Source organism: Leptonotus elevatus, chromosome 5, assembly GCF_054856555.1.
Source record: "Leptonotus elevatus isolate MCC_2025b chromosome 5, RoL_Lele_1.0, whole genome shotgun sequence".
NCBI classification, from domain to species: domain Eukaryota; kingdom Metazoa; phylum Chordata; class Actinopteri; order Syngnathiformes; family Syngnathidae; genus Leptonotus; species Leptonotus elevatus.
The window spans coordinates 2,436,036-2,458,251 of NC_141243.1; the positions used below are offsets into that span (position 1 = coordinate 2,436,036).

Consider the following 22,216-nt stretch of genomic DNA (forward strand, 5'->3'; position numbering starts at 1 on the left):
CTGCCAAATTTTATACTTCAAAAAGTTTGATTAAAATATTTCATGTAAAGTTTTTTCGAGTAAAAAGTCCAAATATAAGACAACAAGTACTTGTTTAATGGGAAAGGTCAAAGTTTACAAAATATAGTAATTGTCTTAGTTTATGCATTTTTTGTTACTATTTTGAGGGAGAGAATCATAATAGAAAGGAAATATTATATATTAGATTTACATATTTAATCTATATTCTAACAATCTAACAAAGTTTTCAAAATCTTCATGTAGTACTTATTAATTTTAAATTTAAATTACATTTCCATTTTTTCTCACGTTTATTGTTTCAAATAAATGTTATATTAGATGAATATATTGTATCATAAGTAAAATATTGAATATAAATAAACTCGATGAGTTTGTTCTGACTTGTTGCTTCTTTCCTGTGACCCACTTAGCCAAGTGCTAACTTTAGCATGCTAGTTGTATTGGCTAACTATTATAACAATGGTGTTGAAAAGTCAACAAAAAAAACAAATTGAGCTGTTTGTTTGTTATCATTTTTATCATTCTTAATAATGTATTTGTTGAGGAACAGGACTTTGTGCTACCGCTAACCTGTGCTAGTAGCATCATCATTCCAGTCTTCCACCTCTTCTTCTTCCTCTTGCGCCTGCTGCTCATCTTCTTCGTCCCTCAGAAACTAATTAAAGGCAAGAAGAGAAGAAGAAGAAGATCAGCGGTAGACGTTTTCAGGCCGGGTCACCCTCGCTCCCGACGAAAAATGAAACAAAAAAAAAACCCCTACTTCCTGCTTCCTGTCACATTTATTATTTTGGGGGGCTAGCTTAATATGGCTCGTACGCAAACGTCGATGCTATCACGACGTCATCCGGATCCAAGCAAACACTTGCAGAGAGGAACCTCGCCGTCACATTCTTTCAACGTTGTGAATGACTAACAAAAAACTCAAATTCAACTGAAAAATCATTCGACGACCTCGCTGTACACGACAACTAAAAACACAACTGACAACAACCATGTGTTAGCTTGCTAGCTAACACATGGGGATAAAGCCAAACTGTGGCAGGGTTTACTTTTTTCTGGACCTGGATTTGCCACCTCTGGTCATTAGCCTCTTTTGCTAGCTAGCTAGCTCTCCGGGTGCTCGGTTACCTGCTAGGGAGCTAGCTAGCACAAGGGGCTAAAGCCAAACCGTGGCAGGGATTTTTTTTTTCTTTTTTCTGGACCTGGATTTGCCACCACCTCTGGACAACATACCCGACAATGGCAACTGACGGACAACACAACTGTTATTGAAAATAATGACACAACTTACTCATGCCATAAATGTTACATAACACTAGAGTAGATTGCTGTAACAATTAAGAAAATACATATTTTTCTATTAAAAAAAAGAAGAATTAGAATAAAAACTTCTCATCCTGCTCTTCTTCATTCATCCTTTTAGCATAATTTCCATAATTTTACAAGTAAAATATTTATAAGGAAATCAGGTTTTTTTTTTTTAATACTGCAACTTTTGAGCATATTTAGATTTTTTTGTCCATTTTTATTGTTATATTACAGCATTCCTTGCTTTATCTTGTTTAACTCATTTACTCTCCAAAATGTATAAAAACGTTCTATTTTAAATATTGCCATGGTGCCAAAAAATTTATTTATACGTTTGTTTGTTTTTTAATTATGCGAGAGCATACAGAAGGCTTTGATGCAACCTCTGACCTGAAGAGGCCGCTTAAAGCAATGGTAGTTATTACAAAAAATGGCCAGCAGGTGGCAGCAGAGTATAAGAGATCAACCAGGGCCATGTTGCAAAAGAGCTCTTTTCCCCACTGGTTTAAACACATTTGTGAATAATGACGAAACTTAGCTATATTCTAATGCTAATTTCTGCAAAATGGAAACAGATTTTTCCTGATGAAAGACGAGACTCTAATCTTTTTTTTGGCAAGTTCCATGTTTTTATAGCAATAGAACACAATATTCTGTGGCCCTTGCAAAATCAGTAAAAATCCAGCAAAACAGCTGGGAGCGAAAGTGGTTGCTTCAGTGAAAATGGCTGCTGTTAATATACAGCAACTGTGTTTTAAACTCTAAAATGTGTGCAATCCGTTGAAACAGTTTTGCTCTGAGCGACCAGTCCGCTGAAAATGCTGCTATCATATCGGATCAATTTGAAAATATGATTGGTTAAGGATGGGCCGGCGCTAGCGATTGTGAAGGTCCTGGGCAGATTAGATTGACATGGCAACAAAAAAAAGAAAATAAGCTGAACTCTAATTGGACAAAATAAAATGACGAGAATACTGATTGTAATAAATGCATACAAATCCATGCGAGAAATCTTCGAACCGAGTTTGTAATTGATGTTCGGCGCATCTTGGCCACGTGTTTGTTTTTGTCGCTGTCAATCACCCGCCGATGAAGGTCAAGCACGCGTTCAGCTTTTTTCTTCTTCTCTTTTTTTTTGTTGTCCTCTCTCTCTCTCCCTCATGCTCTGTCAGGCAGCCCCTGGTTGGGTTATGTCGGCGTGCGTGAGTGACTTTTGGGGGTTTGCTTGTGTTTGATGTTTAAAACGCTGGCAAATCGATACGTTCACACATGACGGGACCAGCCAGACGCCAAACTAATGAACACGCGCACGGGAAGAGAGAGAAAGAGGAAGAGACAACTGCTGCTCCTCCTCGTCCTCCTCTTTTCTTTTTCTCTCCTCCGATGGAGCTTCGGATTCTTTTCTTGCGTTCATCTTTTTTCTCAGATTGAATATTAAGCATTATTTGAAGTATTATAATGAGAAACAGAACAGGATTTCCCCCCCCCAAGATATACTTATACAGTTTAAATCACACGAAACACTTTTTAAAACATGTAATGTATTTTATACTAATACGTATGTTAATAGTAATACATGGTCAATTTTACAGCTACTGTAATGAGTTATATGTTAAATTGAAATTAGGAGGAATTTACATGTTCATTTTTTAATTATAATGATTTTAGGTATGCAAAGACGATTTCATCACATATTATATATTTTAATTCAAATTGCATCATCTCTGTGTGCCCTGTGATTGGCTGGCAACCAGTTCAGGGTGTACCCCGCCTACTGCCCGAAGCCAGCTGGGATAGGCTCCAGCAACCCCCGCGACCCTTGTGAGGACAAGCGGTACAGAAAATGGATGGATGGATGGATTGCATAGGAACCCCACCCCAACAATATACAGGTAAGGCTCGCGTTTAATAATTATTATATTATAAATGATTATGTAAATTACTTAAATACATTTTCTATTTTGGTATGGGAAAATATATAGAAGGTGCTATTCAAGTATACTATTTTTATGCTGAAAATAATAATAATAATAAAAAAATAACTAATCAATGTACATGTTCTGTTGATCTAATCAATACATTAAAAATTGCTATGTGATCAAAAAAATTTTTTCTTCTTAAATTTTTTACATTTTGGGGATGAAACGGAATGCAGACATCCCAAAAATGTAAAAAAAATAAAATAAAAAATGGGGAAAAAATGTCCATAAGTGTTTTTCACATTACAGCGACGATATGTATTATTATGAATCATTGCAAACACACAACTTATTGTCAAAACATGAAAAAAAAAAAAAGATTCAAATCTCATCTTTGGTCATTTGCAGATGAGAATGACCATATAAGGAACATGTGATCTCCAGCAGCCAATCACAGAAAGAATTATGTTAACGATTATTTACAAGAGCAAACATTGACTTTATTATTGCTAGTATTTTTCAATTTTCTTTCTATCTTAAAAAAACCCGAAAAAACTAAGACAAGTTACTTTTTTTTTTTAAACTCATTTTTTTTTTACCACGACACTTCCATGAATGTGTGTGTCCTATTTTAGCTCACACTAAATGTCGATGACAAATGACAACACGAGCTATGTGCGCGCGCGCGCACGTGCAGCAGGTGTGTGCGTGTGTGCGCGCCGACAAAGGATGCGCCGTCGCCTCTGCTTTTAATTTGGCGGGGAGGGAGGAAGGAAGATACAGAGATGACAAATAGAACAGGAAGTGATGAACTCTTTGACAAATGAACCCAATCAGCTGAATCTATCACACACACACGCGCACGCACGTCGTGAGAAATAACTAGTTTGCGCTAATAAAGCCAACTAGCATGAGTGTGTCATAGGCCACACGCACACACATCCATCTTGTGGGGTGGGGGAGGGCGGCTTCCATGGAGGGAGGGGGAGAAGGGGGGGGGGGTAGTCTAGTGCACATTGCGTGAAGGGGACATTTGTTAGTTATTTGTTAGCCCCGCGTTCAATAGTAACACCGACCTCGCCTCTTTTTTTAGCATTTGAAGCGCAATTTAAAAAAAAAAGACGGACAAAAAAAAAAAACAATAAAATAAGAATGAAAATGTAAAAAAATTATTATTATTATTTTACCTCTCTAAAAACATGAAATGAGTCGGTGACATCAAAATCTTTAAAACAAATTGGCACATACTTTTATCTATCTATAGAAACAAAATAGGAATTTGGTCATGACTATTCTCACTTTTAAATCGCATTATTACAATACATTTTTGCAATCCTCTTACTCAATAAACAATATTTTTGATTAAGTTGGAGCATTCGATTATTAGGTGTGCCCCAGGGTTCCGTCTCGGGGAGCCTGCTTTTTCATCATTTGCGATTATTGCAACTTTTTTGGGGTGGATAATACAGCATTCTTTGCTTGATATTAATTAATAACATAGTAAGTATTAATTAAACATTAAAATGCTGTACATAATGAATAGTTTTGCAGGAAAAGTACTAAACATTTCATGTAATTTGGCAATTTTTTATTGAAAAAAAGTGTGCTTATTCCTATAAATAGCTGACCTTTTTTTTCACAGATTACAGAGACAATTTTTTTTTATTACTTCACAATCTTGTATGATTGTGTACAGTAGTACATCTTTTTACCCATATTGTTTTAATTTTTTTCTGTCAGTATCTTTGTAAAAAAAAACAAATCTCATAATTTATTCAAGATTATTTTTCGCTCATTAATTGTCCTTTTATTAAACTGAAGGATTGTTTATTGCTTTAAAAACTTCATCTTTTTTCCTTAATTGGCCACCCCCCCCCAGTAACATAGTGACTGTTATACTCGGATGTTGTTAGTGTTCTGTCTTGTGTAACAAGTGCATCCATCACTGCTCGCCACTTGGCTAACGTTAGCAATCAGATGCTAACACGCTCTTGCTACACAAGGTCAATTGTCTGACCTGCCTAATTAGGGCAACACCGCTCAGTGCTCACACGCTCACAAACGCGCACACACAGCATGTCTATTAGTGTTGTGTTGGTCCAAATGAAGAGCAATGTGTGTTCATCTTGTTTCTTCTAATCAGCAAACAACACACACGTGTTCTCATAAATAAATAAATAAACGATTTCAACATAAAGAAAATAACATTTCCTATCAAATAATAACATTTGTTCCACCCAATCATTTGTCCTCACTGTTTTTGTTTTTTCTTTTGTCTTCATTCTCATTCTCTTCTGGGACCCCCTCTCGACACCCCCCACCACTGGAGGAAAAAACAAAACAAATTCTTTTCATGTAAAAATTATGAAAAAATGTTGTTGACGTGGGAGAATTGTTGACAAGAATTATGGATTTATACAATAGAGATTCACACAACCACACACACACATTGTAGATAGGACACAGAACACAGAAGAAGAGGAATCAAATGAAGTGGCGCAGATAAAGCTCTCGCCACACACACACACACACACACACACACACACACACACACACACACACACACACACACACACACACACACACACACACACACACACACACACACACACACGCACACACACACACACACACACACAGCAGTGATGGATTCCAGTTATTAGCCAATCAAAAAGATGGATGGCGCAGCGCGGCGGCCAATCAGCATCATCATCTAGATGCAGTTAGCAGATAGCACGCCGCCGCTAATCAACTTATTAAAGGCGGCGATAGCATCAGCCAGCGACGTCAGCGCAAGAGCGAGCGAACGAGCCAGGGAACTAGCTTTGCAGCCGCTTTAGCTCTTTAGCGTACTTTAGCTTAGCGGCCGCAGTGGGGCCTCGAAAGGTTGTGAACATAGATTAGCGTAGCATCGGGGGTGAGAGCAGGGCTTCGCTAGGTCGGTAGGGCTGTGGGGTGAGGTACCTAAGCTTAGCATGGGTAGCGGGACTAGACTCTTGCTTTGTCATTAGTGTTGTCTTAACTTAGCAGCAGTGGTGGAAGCAGCCGGGCCTTGCTAAATTGTTAATGTAGCATAATTATGAATCGTCATTAGCATAGCTTAGTTTAGCATCGGTGGTGGCGGCAATGGCTCACTGGGTCTTTAATATAACTTATTTTAGGTGCGGCAGGGCTCCACTATGGCTACCTAGCCTAGCTTAGCATTGGTGGGGGCGCGGCTTGGTGAAGTTGCTGTCCTAGCTTCGGTTAGATAATTGCCGGCACTCACAAATGCAACAAAAGAGAAAATGACCGATTTTCATGCTGTTGTACAAGCGTGTTGTGACATTGATGTTTTTACACGGTCTTACCTCCACATGTTTTGTTAGCAGATTAGCATGTAGCATGAGCTCCTCCACTCCAGTGGCACCTGGTAGAAAAGTTGAAAAATTAAAATATCAACTCATATTTTCATGTATTAGTGTTGTTGTTGTTATCCATGAACGTTAGCATCGGTGTTACGTTAACACCACTTAGCCACTTAACATTTAACAAATTCTCTATTGAAATATTAGCTGACAAAATATAAAATTGTTATTACGCAGAATTAAGAATTTCGCTATTCATATTGCTGTCTTTCTATGCTAGCAAAGTACTACCAATGCTCATTTAAAATACTACCCACCTTCAGGGAAAGATGTGGCCTCGCTTAACCCTTAGCGCTATCTCTATTGAAGTTGCTACATGTTAGCATTCTAATGGATAGCTGGTTAGCATTTTGTCAATTCTCATTACAAGTTGTCATCTTTCTATATATTAGAGCAGCAACTGTTAGCATGTTTGCTATACATCCCATATCTCTATACATACCTCATTCAAACAGAATTTGGGAGCAGGGACAGTTGTAAAATCTTTATTGGTCGGCGTCAGAACTTTCTCTACCTGGGTTGCTATCTTGCTCAGATATTAGCAACACAAATACAGTACAAATACAGTACTCACCTACATCAATACCTGACTACCTTGCAAAATACAAAATCCTTCTCCAATCTACTATGGTGCTTTTTTTTTTACTCAGGATGCTAGCTTGCTAACTCTTAGCATATCAAATGCTAGCATGTTAGCGCCGCATTGATTTATTAACTTAAATTGCTAGCTGTCATGTTAACAATCTGCTGCTTTGCCCACTCGGGTTGCAATATAGCATTCCAAACTGTTAGCATGTTAGCATTTGATCACCACTAGAAGTGTGCATGACCGCCATTGTGCAGAAGAGGTGGTTAGTGGTTACTATTGGGAATAAGAGAGTTGATAAACAGATACCCCCCCCCCCACACACACACACACACACACTCACCGAGTCTTCCCGCCCAACAAACTCCCAGCAGGTCCGCCCACCTGTGTCTCATCTTGATGATGTCACGCAGCAGGAGTTCCCGGCCTGTGACAAGCAGCTTCGCTGGGAAAACAGCTGTCACTTCAAGCGCGCGTGCGTGCGTGCGTGTGTGTGTGTGTGTGTGTGTGTGAGTGGGTTCGTGACCCCTGGGCTGTGATCAATAATAAAAGTGACAGATGGAAAAGCTGAGAGGGAATTTCTACCACTTTCTGACTTTGATTGACAGCCCAGAGAAAAGAATATCACACATCATAGTCATGCTGATAATATATTCGCTTTCATTCATTCATAATTCCATGTAATAACAAATAACAAGAAGGATAACATTTCCAAAATAGTATTTTTCATTGAGAGTTAACACTCACAGTACATTAGTAAATGTTACCTTGTTTATTTTTACGCTCAATGCTTGCAATAATCTTTTTAAATCCACCTCCAAATGTGTTTGGATTTTTTTTTTTTTAAGATTAAAAACTTAATGCTTAAAAACTTTGGGGGGAAAAAAAGACTATTGTAAAATTATGATTTTTGAAACATAAATCATAAATAACCAATTATGTACTTGCAAATTTAAAAAATCTTAAAAATAAGTAGTTTGACTTAATTATGGTAATATAATGAAGTAATAATATTATAATTCAATCATAACACCTTTCTTTTTCCGTAACAGATATTGTACCAATAATATTTTAGATTAAGAAATCAAAAAATGAAATTAAAACTGTCGTAAAGACTTAATATGAAATTTATAGCACATAACATAAATCCTGTAACGTAAATTCAATATATGGTTGGAGCCGGAGGGGTGCCTGTGGCCCCCAACGGCCCCCAACGGCCCCCCTGAAATTGCTAATGATGACCCTCGGTGCGCTTGGCTGAGAGTTCAAAGGTGAGAGGTCAACACCCCAGACAGAGATGAATGCCGGCTCATGACACACTCGCTAGCGCTACGACAGTTAGCTGAAGTGCACTTTTCATGTTGTCACATTAGCTTAGCATCCCGCTAGCATGATTATTATTCTCACTTCTGGTGAATCCCATCTTCAAGTTCGTGGTTTCATTCTTTCTTGGTTAATTCTAAAAATAGCCCATTCCCCTCTTAACCCCATCCCAGCTCACGGTTCCCAACTGGTACCTCAGTCCCATCTCCGCATGCATCACTGTCAAGACAAATGTTGGGATCATCAATTCCAGGCCAAAAGTGTTACAAATACGTAACGTGTACAACATACATGAGCCCTTTCATTCTATGCTAAGCTAAGCTAATCGGTCTCTTTTCAAGCTTTAAAATGATTTATCTTCAGCTCTTTTTTTAAAACACAAAAACAGAGATTTGAACAGAATGTGTAGACTTTTTAGAATCACTGTGTGTGTGTGTGTGTGTGTGTGTGTGTGTGAGCGTACTGTATGTGTTTTTGTATTCAGGGGACGTACCCCCAACTGGCAAACCCACAGCCCCCACCTGTCCCTCTTTCCCTCTGGCCCTGCTGATGCAAAGGTGTTGTGTCACAAACTAATGAAGTCGCCCTCTTGAAGGCGATGGCCAGCAAACGGCAGCCTCTTGATTGATTGATCGATGCCCCGCCTCCTCGGCCACCTCCCACCATAAAAAGCCCGCCCAGCCTTGACGATGAAGTGATGCCAAATTTCCCGTCAAATTGTTCGTCTCAGCCAGAATGCTGATGCCCAAAAAAACTAAAGAAAATGTTGGATTGTTAATTAGATGGAACTTTAGCTTGTTAGTATGTTAGCAATCACGTTGGCAAACATGTTAGCATTGAGTTTGGGCGCAGAACAGGATTTAAGTGGAAATTGGGGAATGTATTCCCACTTTTTGGTGATTTTATTAAATTTTTAATGGTGGCCACGTGGGTCAGTAAATGTCAGTATATTAGCATGTTAGCAAAAAATGTTTTTTTGCGAACATGTTAGCTCAGAAATTTGCTGCATATCGGGTGTGGTTACAATCGGCATAACTTACTGCCTCCTACAGGACTGGAGAGGAATTTCCAAGAAATCAGACAGACATGTCACATTTGCTCGTGGAACGGAACCATTAGCTTTAGCGTACGTTAAGCATCAGAATGTTCAATTATTGGCACAAAATGGCTGCCAACAGAGAGCGATGAAAACCAATTAAAAATTGTCCTCAAAGGAATAGAGTGCAAAACTATTTGACTTGCTTAACACGTCTGTCGCAACACACACATCACTACGTTTAATAATCACAATCTCTGGTGGGTATGATGTATTTTTAACAACTACATCGATTGTAAAGCACTCCGGATTATTTACACGCACTTGTGTGCTGTCATATTGCGTTTTCCCAAGCACCAAATGCACGGCCCGCCATCGGCATCCAATCACGCGTCTTCTCCTTCACGTTCTCCAGATGTCTTGGCGGGAATCTGCCGTCCATAATTACGCCACACGGCAGGCCGGCGTAAAAGTACATTTTTGTGTGTAACGAGGCCGAGGAGGCGGCGGCGGCGGCGGCGATCCATTTATTGATGAGCCGTCAGCGAGCGGCGCGTCAGCGCGGCGTCCGGCGCAAAGTGTGCCTGATGTTTGGTGACATCTCCACAGGAAGAGGCGCAGCTTAACCTTTTCTCCTGATGACTTGAATCAAAATGTAAATGCGTCCGGCCGCATCGACCGCCGCCGCCGCCACCGTCGCTGACGGGAATTACCCAGAGTTCACCTCTCACGCTAACGGCCCGCGCGGCGTTAATGACTTTAAAGTTGCCACTAAATGAAAACGGGGGCAAAAAAGCTGAGGCGGCAAAACAAATGCTAAAAACAACAACGCGTCAACACTCGCCAGTTTGCTCGTAGCGATCCGGCTAGCGCCTCGCTAGCGATACCGCTGACATGAGCACAATTAACTTGTTCACCAGAGTCATTAGCATTATGCTTGTTAGCATGTTCACCAGTTCTACTCAACAATGCAGCGAATACAAAATGTAAAAAACAACAACAACAACACTTAATGCCTTTGTTTTCTGTACTCATGCAGGGGGCCATCTTGCTATATTAGCATACATAATGTTAGCATTTCAGCAGCAGTTGTGATGAACTTGTGACATCCTGTAGGTGGCGCTCATTCGTGTTACAAAATGAATGTCAATTGCCACACACAGCTGGCATTTATTTTATTTTTTTTTACCACCGCAGCTCCATCTTTTGGATGTAGTGGGAACCAACAAAACAAAAAAATCGAAGCACAACCAACCCAACATACAATTGCAACTAATTAACAAATGGCAAATAAAACATACGTAACAAATTAAGAAACATACCAACAGCAACCAATAAATGAAAGAACTAATGAATGGATGATCAAACAAGCAAGACTAACAAACGTACAAATTATCAAATGTAACTCAACAGAAAAAAATTATGAATAAACAAATAAATTAACTAATAAACAAAAGAAGGAAACAACTAACGAAGAAGCTAAATAACACAAATGTGCGCAAACAAAAACTCAGTAACTACTGAAAAAACTGCAGAGCGAAGACACTGACTAGTTAGCAACAAATATGTGTTGACGTCAGTAACTTACAGTAATTAAGAGATTTAAAAATATATATAACAATAAATGAACAAAGTAACCATCATGTGCAAACTAACATGCAGTATATGTGAGAAAAACAACCAACAACTAACAAACTCACTAACTTATAAACAAACAGCTGCGTGGTTAAATGAGACCTTTTCTCTTTCCTATTACAAAAATAAGCGGAAGTTGTTTTGTTTGCGCCGTTTACTTGCATCTTATTTTGAAACCCATGCTTTTAATTTGAAAGGCCGCGCCGTGTTTCCGTTTCCTGTTTTCGTCATTCAGCTGGCAGCGTGCCGGTCGTCAATGACGACGTTCGTGTCCATGCGGATTCGTTCTTATTCAAATTCATGCCGACACGTTCTTAACTGTGCTTAGTAAGAAACTATGAGTGTTAGTTAATGTCTCTTATATGATCGTTTTTGGCTGATGTTTGCACTTTGTTATCAGTAGTTGATAGCTAACTGCTAAGGTGTGTGGCTCTTATTAACTTTTTTCCTCCCCATCCAAACAGCCTGTAAACATTTATATATTTGAGTTGATTTGCATTAGGAGTGTCATTTGTTTTTGAATGATAGAAACACTCAGGTAGTTGCTTTAAATGTAATTGTTTTCTTTCCTTTGTTTCTCCAGATACTGTGAATCTGCACATGCAAATATGTCTTGCTTTCAACTGAAGACTTGCATTCTCTGTTATCGGAGCGCACTGTGGCGGCGATTAATCGATCCCAAATAACCAGTTCAGAGGTTGGAGTCCTCAACACAAACATACAAAGTTTAATCAAAGAGTTGCAAAGCCAATTACCGGTAAGTAACACGACCAATTTTATAAAAAGTATTTTCTGGATTCAATCATACAATTTGGGTAAAATAAAAATGACGTGATCAGTTTTGGAACAAGGTCAGAATTTCATGTAAATTTTTTTTTTTTTTTTTAAGTTTCTTTCTTTTAAATTAATATTCTGAAAGAGTCGTCAAATCCAACAAGGCCTTGTTTGTTTTTCCAGACGCAGCATGGCGGCACAAGGTGAAAGTAGTTTTTGTTTTGTTTTTTTCGCGCTGTCAGACTTCATGAAAGCTCCATCAGCCGTGACGCCGACCGAGCGACCGACTCAGCAGCGCCGGCCCGCACTATTGGCACGTGTCAGCGCGCCGCCATGGATTTATGTATGCAAATGCGCACGCTCGATGCCGTCTGACAACGCCGCAGATCTATGAGCCGCGCCAAGGCCAGCGAGCGCGAGAAGAAGACGGAAGAAGACGGTCGAGGCGAAGGAGAGGACGAAGATCGAGGTCTGCGTGCTTCCTGTCCGCGGTCGGGGAGAAGAAAAAAAAAAAGTGGATATGAGCGGAAAAATGATGTGAGGGGGGAGATCGGGAAGAAGTCAACGCGACAGCCAATCAGGACGGAGAAAAAGGAGACCCTGGTTTGTGATTGGAGGAGAGACAAGCGATAGGCTGCTCAGACTAACCTGACAATTAACTTCCACACTAACAACTTTGTGCCAAATGTTGGCCTCTGATTGCAGAAGAGATGACTATGAGATTTAATTAATAAATAAATACCATCAAATGATCCAAAGTCAGCGATATTAGTTAGATATGAGCTCGTCTTTCTGTTCGTCAATGCTACGTACATACAAAGATTAAACAACTACAGTTGCACATTAGTCGGAGTTGGGATTCGAACCCCCGACCCCCCCTTGGTCAAAAGGAAGTTGAATGACGCTCCCATTGACAATGAATGGGAATTTTTTTCATGTCAAATATGAAATTTTACTGGTTTGAGAAAAATGATAGCCCGCGAGATAATAATTTTGGGAGCATGTTGAAATTGGAACGATGCCAATTTTATGCGGGAGTTGAAACGGGGCAAAAAAAGTGAGCAGAATAAAAATAACGAAGAGTCGGAATAACAAATCTCTGTGAATGCTTTCAGCGGTCACGCAATAATTCCTAAATCGACGTGACGTGACGCTTTTGGCAACTTAGCAGTTTTTGTCCGCACATAGTTGTAGTCAACGTCACGAAAAGGCCGACTAAGCAGGAGCGTTTTTGGCTGTAGGTGGGAAAGGGTGGGTGGGGGGGGCGTGTCCCGCATGTCGGAGCCTGTCGCGGGGACGGCGCTGCGCGCCCCGTCGCCGTGTCACCGGCCTCCGCCCCCCCTGGGGAGGCAGCCGCCCGTCAAACGTAAAGGTTGCGGCCGCTTTGCATAATCGTTAACGCGGCGACAGGAAGTCGTTTGCGGAAACAATCAATGTTGTTTTAAGAGATTACACAAAAAAAAAAAAAAGTTGAACAACATCCACGCCAACAATGACGGCCATTTTAGCAAAATCAGCGTTAATGCGTTTATGACTATTTTTGGCTGATCAATATGTTTTATGCCTTTTTCAAGCATTTTCTGAATCTATTTTTATTTCTAGATGATCATTGTAGAAATCTTTGACTTATTTATACGTATTATGACCGTCAGCCGCTCATTAACTCATTCACTGCCATTGACGACTATAGATGTCAAAAATTCATGTGAACTATTTCTATTAGGTTCATATTTTTTTTCCCATTTCATTAAAAAAAAAATTATGAAAATCTAGATTGTACATTTATAACATATAAAATTATCACGCGAATAAGATTAAACGTCCCTTATTTTTATTTTTTTAATTAGGCCCGTCAGGCGATTACATTTTTTAATTGTATTTAATCACATGACTTCACTTGTTAACTAACGAATGATTAAAAAAATATCTGTTCTAAATTTACAAGATTTTTTTTTCTAGGTTTTCATACACATTGTTAGCAAAAGTGGAAAAAAATTTAAACTAATAGAAATAGTACAAATTAATTTTTGACGTCTATAGCCGTCAAAGGCAATGAATGAGTTAATCACAAATTTTATATCTGTTCTAAATGTACAAACAAAAAATTCTACATTTTCATACTCTTGTTAACAAAAGTGGATTTTTTTTTTAAACTAATAGAAATAGTTATTTCACATTCATACAATTAATTTTTGACGAATATAGCCGTCAATGGCAGTGAATGAGTTAATAAGGTAGAACAAGCGAATGACACGAGGAAGTAAAAATATAATAAGTGTAAAAACAATACATCGTATATGGAGGAAAGAGTGCGTTTTTCACGAGGCGGAGATAAGTCAGGAAATGGATGATTGTGATTGGCCGGCTACCTCTTATCTCCCCGCCTCCTACTTTTCATAGAAATTTGCTCAAGGGGACGACAAAGACTTGTTTAGTTGGGTTTCATGTTTCATATTTCAACCTCCTGCGTTTGTTTTTTTAATTGACAGGATACTTAAAGAAACTGAAGTACACCAAACACTAAATCCGAAGTCCCTTAGAAACTGAAGGCCACTGAAATAGCTGGAAACGGAATCATCTTGAAGACAAGAACCTTTAAATATCTTCGAAACTTAAGTTCACTAAAGTAGTCGTAAGCTTGAAACTTGAAGTACGCTTAAGGACCTTTGAACCCGAGACGGAGGCTTACATAATCCAAAGTAAACTAAAGACTCGTACCTCAGGACACAAAGACAAAAAGTAGAACCTGAAGTAAACAAGACTCGCACCTCAGAAAACGAAGTACCTTAGAACAGTACTTCAGAAACTGGGAGATGCTTAAAGACTAGCACTCCAAGTACTTTGAGTACGTCAAGGACTCTTAAAGATCCTAGAGCCTGAAGACCACCTACGGACTCGAAGAAAACCGTTTAGTAGAAGAAGATGAAGAACCGTACCGAAGACGTAAGAACCTCAAGTCGTCTTAGGACGAGCACCTAAAGTCCTAATCTTAGTACAGTACTTCAGAACCGAGGACAAGGAAAGACTCTTAAAGCCCCGAGTACTCTTGGGAGACCAGTCTCTTAGAACCTGAAGTATTCTGTAAGACAGGAAAAGTTAAAAGCCAAAAAGAAGTAAATTAAAGCGTTCATGTTCTCGCTTAACGCACACACACGCGCGCACGTCGTGCATGACAAACTGGTCCAATTTCATCGCGGTGGTCTTCTGAGATTTGTCTCCGCCCTTTTCTTTTTTAGCTCGTGTCAGATGTGGATCGAGTGGGGAAGGGGCAGACGGGGTGGGGGTTTTAGAGGGGGGGGGTACAGTGTATGTGTGTGTGTTTAGGGTGTGGGGGGGGGGGAGCAGGAGGTGGCTGGGGAGGGGGGGGGCGGGCGGGGGGGGGGGGGGGCTTCAGTGACAGAGCAGAAATAATTAAAGTTTTCTGTGTTGTTTCTTATCAGCTGCTGGGGGCTCTTGATCATTTAGTTGGGTGAGGGTGAAAGGGAGGGGGAGGGGCCGTGTGCTACATCAGCTGATATGATAAACAAACTGAACAAGGTCACAACAACACCGACATCATCATCATGGCCATTATCTGCCGCCGGCTGCTTACTCAACAAAAAAAAGTGAGAATGTGAAAATGTGGCACGCGCGCACGCGGTGCCAAGATAACGCGTTATAACAAAAAGGCGGGAAAACGATAGCGGCGGGCGCTCCCTACGGAGACATTGGGCGCCAAGGTGGCTACATAAGTGGCACGTGTGGGGCTAGCCTGGAGCTAGCATGCTAGCAACAAGATCGCAGTTCATTTTTCTTTTTTTATTCCAAAAAAAAAAAAAAATCAGCAACCAAAAATATTAGCAAAGTAAGGAAATGATGTCATCAGTTTCATTTAAAGCCTGAGGTGGCAAATCCAGGTCCAAAAAGTAAAAACCCGGCCGCAGTTTGGCTTTAGCCCCGGGTGCTCGCTGGCTAGCTCCCTAGCTAGCTCCTCAGGTGCTTGTTTACCTGCTAGCGAGCTAGCTAGCCAGCATGAGGGGCTAAAGCCAAACTGCGGCGGGGTTTTTACTTCCTGGAACTGGATTTGCCGCCTCTGCCGCTGATGAAACAAAACATTCTGATGGCGTCGCCGTTATTTTTAAAAAGTCTCTACATTGGCTAATATAAATAGTCGACGCTGAAATGAGTTCAAATCAAGTGACGAGGATACATTCTTTATTTTCTTCACATGTAAGTGTCGTTTGACAGCAGTTACAAAATATGAAAAAGTTCATCATCGGCAACAATAGACAAATGTCCAAATCAAGTCAAATTAAGAAAAGCGAAATCAAGAACTTAAGACAAAGTGGTGAAAATCCATTTATATATTGAAATGTTATTTCAATCAAATGTGCTCTTCTATCGTTACATCATTTTGTATCAAGGCCACGCTAGCAAGTTGCTAGTTAGCATAGCATTCCAGTGGTTAACAAGTAAACACAAATATTCCAGGTTGAGGCTTCTTCATCATGTTTCAAACAATATTCCCGGTTACCAATATTTTGGAAAACTGGAGGACGGACGGCTGTTCTCTTTTCACATTTCGGCAAAAATTAATTAGCATTTTGCTGATTAGCTAACCTGCTGCTGAACAACAACTGACCATCCCACTCGATTAGCGTGTGGCGCTAATTCAAAGAGAGAAAGTCGCTAGCAGCAATCAGGCTAGCACAGAGAGGCCTTACATTGGCTTGAGCAACTTTCCACCTGGATAAACTGCTAAAAGCTAATTAGCGCTTCATTAGCCACCTAGCACGTTGGCGCGTGACTGGAAGTGTAGGAATTAAATAAAAAATTCATGTAACATGAGTTATCGTGCATGTATTGATTAATCATAAACATTTTAAATTGGGACAGACAGACCATGCTAACGAGTTGCCAGCTAACGTAGCATTTAAGTGGGTAATGCTAAAAAAAACGAACAAAACATTCTGTTCAGTTCATCAGTTTGCAACGTTTTGCAAAACTCGTTTCGTGTTTTGGTGACAATTAGCTTGGTACGCTTAGCTGCTCTCAAAAGTAAAATGTTTCTTGATTAGCATGTGAAGCTTAGCCAAATATTAGTCGGACAATTTCAAATTGCTGGCGTTACAAGTGACTAGAATCCTCCAGCGGCGAGCGAGTGAGTGCTTAGTTAGCCGGCTTGCACATTAGCGGGAACTTCATTTTTCAAAAATTTACTAATTTTCAAATCAAGTAACATTACGACAAAAGAAATCATCACAAAATTAAGATAAGGCGGTGAAAAACAATGTATGATATTGAAATGTTCTTTGAAATGTTAGCGCAACATTTGAGTGGTCAACGCAAGTGAAAAAAAACAAAAAACAGTCAAGGCTGCTTTTATGAACGTTGTTCTGGTTTCACATTTTGGTGGAAATAAATTAGCGTTTTGTTGATTAAGTTAGCTGCTCCCAAAAGACAGAATTATCGGCGAAAAGTCGATGCTACTTCGACAATTCTGCGTTGTTGTGTCAGCATTTAGTTAGACGTCTCGTGAAAGAAACTTCTAAAATAAATAGGGGTAATTAATTGTAAACAAAAAGAAGACATTTTAAGATTAGTGTGATCATTTGAGTCATTAGCGAGCGAACATGGCCTTACTTTGTTTTTTTTTTTTTTTTTTTTTTTTTTTTTTTTTTTTTTTTTTTTTTTTTTTCTTTTTTTCTTTTTTCTTTTTTAAGAGCTCAGTATTGTTCATTCGGAAATGTCATCATCATTGCTCTTTTTTTTTTTTTTTTTAAATATATATATATATATATATACACATATATACATACATATATACATATATACATACATACATACATACTTTTTTTTTTTTTTTTTTGTGTGTGTGGGTGAGTATGTGTGTGTGCGTGCGTGCGTGCGTGCGTGCGTGTGTTTGTTAGCTCACCAGAAAACCTATTAGAAAAAAAAATCTTATACCGTTCACCTAAATCGAACACCAGGAGACCCGAGGGGACCGAAGAAAACCAAGGAAGGTGAAATCCAGCACCGACCAGACACCCCCCACCAGAACTCCTCCCCAGCCCAAGAAACATCCAGACCCCAACAAATCCAAAAAACATAAAGTCAGGGAGGCCTCAAGAGACCAACGGAGAGACCGAGAAAAGGAAGGAAGGACAGACGAAGCCGCGTGAGATCCGAGACACCAGCCTCCACCGATTCAATAACCTGAGGAGGAAACAGATTGTGTCTGAGTTTCGGTAGATGCTGGTGTGGTGGATCTGGCATGCATGAAAATCTCCACCAAAGAGGGGAGCCGTCGACCCCCGCCGGAACAGAGCAAGCGCAACACCTCAGGGCCCCCCAGGCCGCGGCAGCGCCAAAGGACGACCCCCGGGCCCCACCAGGGCCACCGGCCGGAGAGCAAACCCAGGAGCAGGAGCGCCCCCCGCCCCAACACGGCCCGCGCCCCCGGCCCAACGCAGCAGGACGGGGCACTGCAGGCCCACCAGGCACCCCACCGGCCCCCAACCCCCGCCCCCCCACCACCCCCCGCCCCCCATCCACCCCCCGCCACCCACCCCAACCCAGCCCCAGCCGCCCCCATGCCCCCAATCCCCCAGACACCCCCCACCCCCAGCACCCCCCCACCCCGCAACCCCCACCACCGCCCCCCCCCAACAAAGCCGCCCCCCCCCCCCCCGACCCCACCCCGACCAACCGGCAGCCCCCCAACCCCCGACCCCCAGCCCCCGGGGACCACCCGCACCCAGGCACCGGCGCCGAAGAGGGGCCGGACAGCGGAGCGGAGAGGGCAGCCGCGCCCACCCCACCCCCCGCCGTGTGGAAGGACGGAACACCGGGGGCAGAAGGGGGAGATGGGGGCACCGGAGGGCGGCCGACACCCCCGAACCCCAGGCCCAGCGGGGGAAGGCCCCGGTCGTCACCCCAGCGTTCTTTGTGAAAATTAACCCCTGTTACTGAGTCCGCCAGCTCGCGGACTGGCGAACTCTACCCCTAAACCGTGAATGTGACCCCACCCAGTGTATATACAAGTGTGTGTGTGTGGTGCATTAAAATTAGGAGCAGGTGAACCGGAGCCGATGGAAATGATATTCCCACGCTCCGATCCACCCGCCACCCAAGCATGTTGCTGAGTGTATGTGGTGCATTAAAAAAAATAGATAGGGCGGGGGGGGGGGGGGGCGGGTGGCGACACGGACAGGGGACCGCAGCACTGCTCTATACTGCGGCCCCCAACCGATGGCACCCCCACAAGCCCCCAAGCCCCCCCCCCACCCACAAGTTGTGTGGTGTATTAAAATTGGAGGGGAGTTGTAGGGTGAAGACGGTGTTTCCACCCTACCCCACCCCCCAAAGTGTGTTATGTGCCCTATATGTCTATAAAAGTGTATTGTGCAAACCTAGTGTAGTGAGTTAAGAGGTGTGACCAGCGGGGCCCCCCCCAACCGGGCGGGGGCAGGAGGCGCACCGGCCCACCAAGCCCCCACCCACCCCACCAGGACCCCGGCGGGCATATGGGACCCGTCCGGCGGGGCGATAGGGCTCGCCCCCCGGATACTGGGTCCCGCCCGAGGTGTCAGGACGCCCACCGGAGCGGGGCGGGCACGACACCAAACCCCAGCCACCCCCGCCGGCCCCCATAGCACCGAGACCCGGGCCATGGATGGAGCCCCCGGCCCAGGGGAGGGGAAGGAAGGCGTACCGGGGAAGGGGAAGGGAGGAGGGAAGGGGACGACAAGAAGGGCAGGGGGCAGCGGCAGGGACGCAAGGAGAGGGGGAGAGGAGGAGGAAGGGCGACGAGGGAGAGGGGACAGGGAGGCGGAGGACGGGCGGGGAGAGGCGAGGAGGGAGAGGCAGCAAGGGGGAGGAAGGGGGAGGGGAGAGGGAACCACCGGGCACCCCGGCGGCCCACAGGCCCCGAACCGCGTCGCCGGGCCCAGAGCGACGGACCGCGCCGGAACGGCGCCGCCCCCAACACCAGGGAAAGCCCCGCAACGCAGCACCCCCCAAGAGACCCAGGGAACGGCCAAGACGCAGCCGCCACCCAGCAGCCAACAGAGGGGGAGACCCGCCCACTCCCCGCCAGGGGGGACAGCACCCACAGAATTAACCCACTGGCATGCCGTGAATCCGAATATCAACCCCTGGTGCCCATCGGAGGTGAATCCGCTCGATCCCGCTGGCAGCAGCCGGGTTCCTGACTATGGAAACACAACCATTAGTTACAAATTGCCTAATACAGAAACATCAATGCCAGTTATAACGCTGCTGTGGCTCTCGCTAACAGGCAGAATTAAAATCCAAGTTTAGGTTAAAAAATTCTATATACGTAGACCATGTTTCTTTAAATTTTGACATTTGGTTTTTATTTGAGGCAGATATTTTTTCCATTAAAATATGATTTATGAGGAGGTTAGACCATTGGTCGATATTCAAAGTTTGTTTATTTTTCCAGTTAACAAGAATTGTTTTTTTTGCGATAGTAAGGGCTACAAGTATAGATTGAAATTGTTTATGTGGTAAGTCAATTGTTGTTAAGTCACCTAGCAAACACAAGTTTGGAGAGAACGGTATCCTACAGTCCAAGACAGCGGAAAGTTTTTCTAAGACTTTAGTCCAGAAACACATAACCGGAGTACATAACCATAAAGCATGAAAATAAGTGTCTGTAGTGTTTTGTAAACACTGGAGACAAATGTCGGAGTCTGAGAGTCCCATTTTCTTCATCATATATTGAGTAATGTATGTTCTGTGAATAATTTTATATTGGATAAGTTGTAAATTTGTGTGTTTTGTCATTTTAAAAACATTTTCAGAAACTTGAATCCAAAAGACAGATTCCGGAGCTATAGACAAGTCTGTTTCCCATTTTGAGATGGGTAAAGACGTTTTATCAGTATATGAAAGTAACTTATATATTTTTGAGAGTTTTTTTGTTGTTGTTGGAGAAAGCTTGGTAATATCTTTAGCTAAAACAGGCGGTTGGAGCGTACCCTGGAGTGTTGGAATTTGTTTCTTTATCATACTTTTAACTTGCAAATAATGTAAAAAGTTTCCGTTTTTTATTTTATATTTTTGGAGCAAGGATGTATATGATATAAACATATTATCTGAGAAGAGATGGTGGAGATGTGTAATTCCTTTCTGCTCCCACACATTCAAATAAAACGATTGGTTGTTAATTTGAAAGTCGGGGTTATGCCATAGGGGAGAAAGCCCGCTGGGCTCCACTTTGGCTTTTGTCATTTCTAGTGCCTTCCACCAGGCAGTCAGGGTGGCGGAAATCATTGGATTTTTAAAGCAGTTATGGCGCTTAATCGATGTTGTAATAAAGAGTAAATCTAGGAGTCTGAGGTTATTACAATCCTTCTGTTCTAGTTCCAGCCAACAGTTAGTATCTCTATTGGGTTGTGCCCATAAAATAATATATTGTAGCTGGTTGGCTATATAATAGTGCATAAAATTTGGTGCCTCTAGACCTCCTTTGGATTTATTTTTCTGAAGAGTAGATAGACTAATCTTTGCTTTTTTTTTTTTCCAGTAAAATTTTGTAACGGCTGAGTCCAACAACTGGAACCAGTTAGCCGTAGGTTTAAATGGAATCATTGAGAAAAAATAGTTTATTTTGGGTAAAACTTTCATTTTAATAGTGGCTATTCGTCCTATTAGAGAAATAGGAAGATTATTCCAGCGCTCCAAGTCACTATAAATGCTATCCAGAAGTGGAGTGAAATTTAAATGAACTAAATCAGTTAATTTAGGTGAGATTTTTATGCCTAAGTATTTTAAATTACCTATAGGAAATGAGTAGTATGGGTCCTGGCTTGCAGGGTTCCATGAATTTTCTGTAATAGGTAGAAGTGTTGATTTTGTCCAGTTAATAGAATAGTCTGATAACTGTGAGAATTTAGTTATTAAGTTAAATACTTCCCCTAATGAAATAGCAGGCTTTTCTAAATAAAGTAAAATATCATCGGCATATAGATTAATTTTATGTTCTGTTACCCCAGAGTGAATTCCTTGAATCATTCTTTCCTGGCGTATGGCTAATGCAAGCGGTTCAATAAATATTGCAAATAATAAAGGCGACAGTGGGCATCCCTGTCTTGTGCCTCTCTGTAGAGTAAAACTCTTAGATATAATCCCATTAGTAGTAACAGTAGCTTTAGGAGAATCATATAATACTGACACCCAGTGAATAAATGACTTCCCAAAG

At 41.8% G+C, this 22,216-nt stretch overlaps 2 long non-coding RNA genes across 2 annotated transcripts; one reads left to right on the forward strand and one right to left on the reverse strand.

Annotated features, from left to right (window-relative positions):
• Window positions 1-553: 553 nt before the first annotated feature.
• Window positions 554-7,716, reverse strand: LOC147173267 (uncharacterized). Its single transcript, XR_015094794.1, has 3 exons — window positions 7,585-7,716; window positions 6,599-6,657; window positions 554-676 (listed from the first exon to the last, which is right to left on the reverse strand). It is a non-coding gene; the product is annotated as an uncharacterized LOC147173267 (long non-coding RNA).
• A 3,749-nt stretch (window positions 7,717-11,465) lies between these two features.
• LOC147173268 (uncharacterized) lies at window positions 11,466-12,767 on the forward strand. Its single transcript, XR_015094790.1, has 3 exons — window positions 11,466-11,657; window positions 11,819-11,992; window positions 12,193-12,767. It is a non-coding gene; the product is annotated as an uncharacterized LOC147173268 (long non-coding RNA).
• Window positions 12,768-22,216: the final 9,449 nt, after the last annotated feature.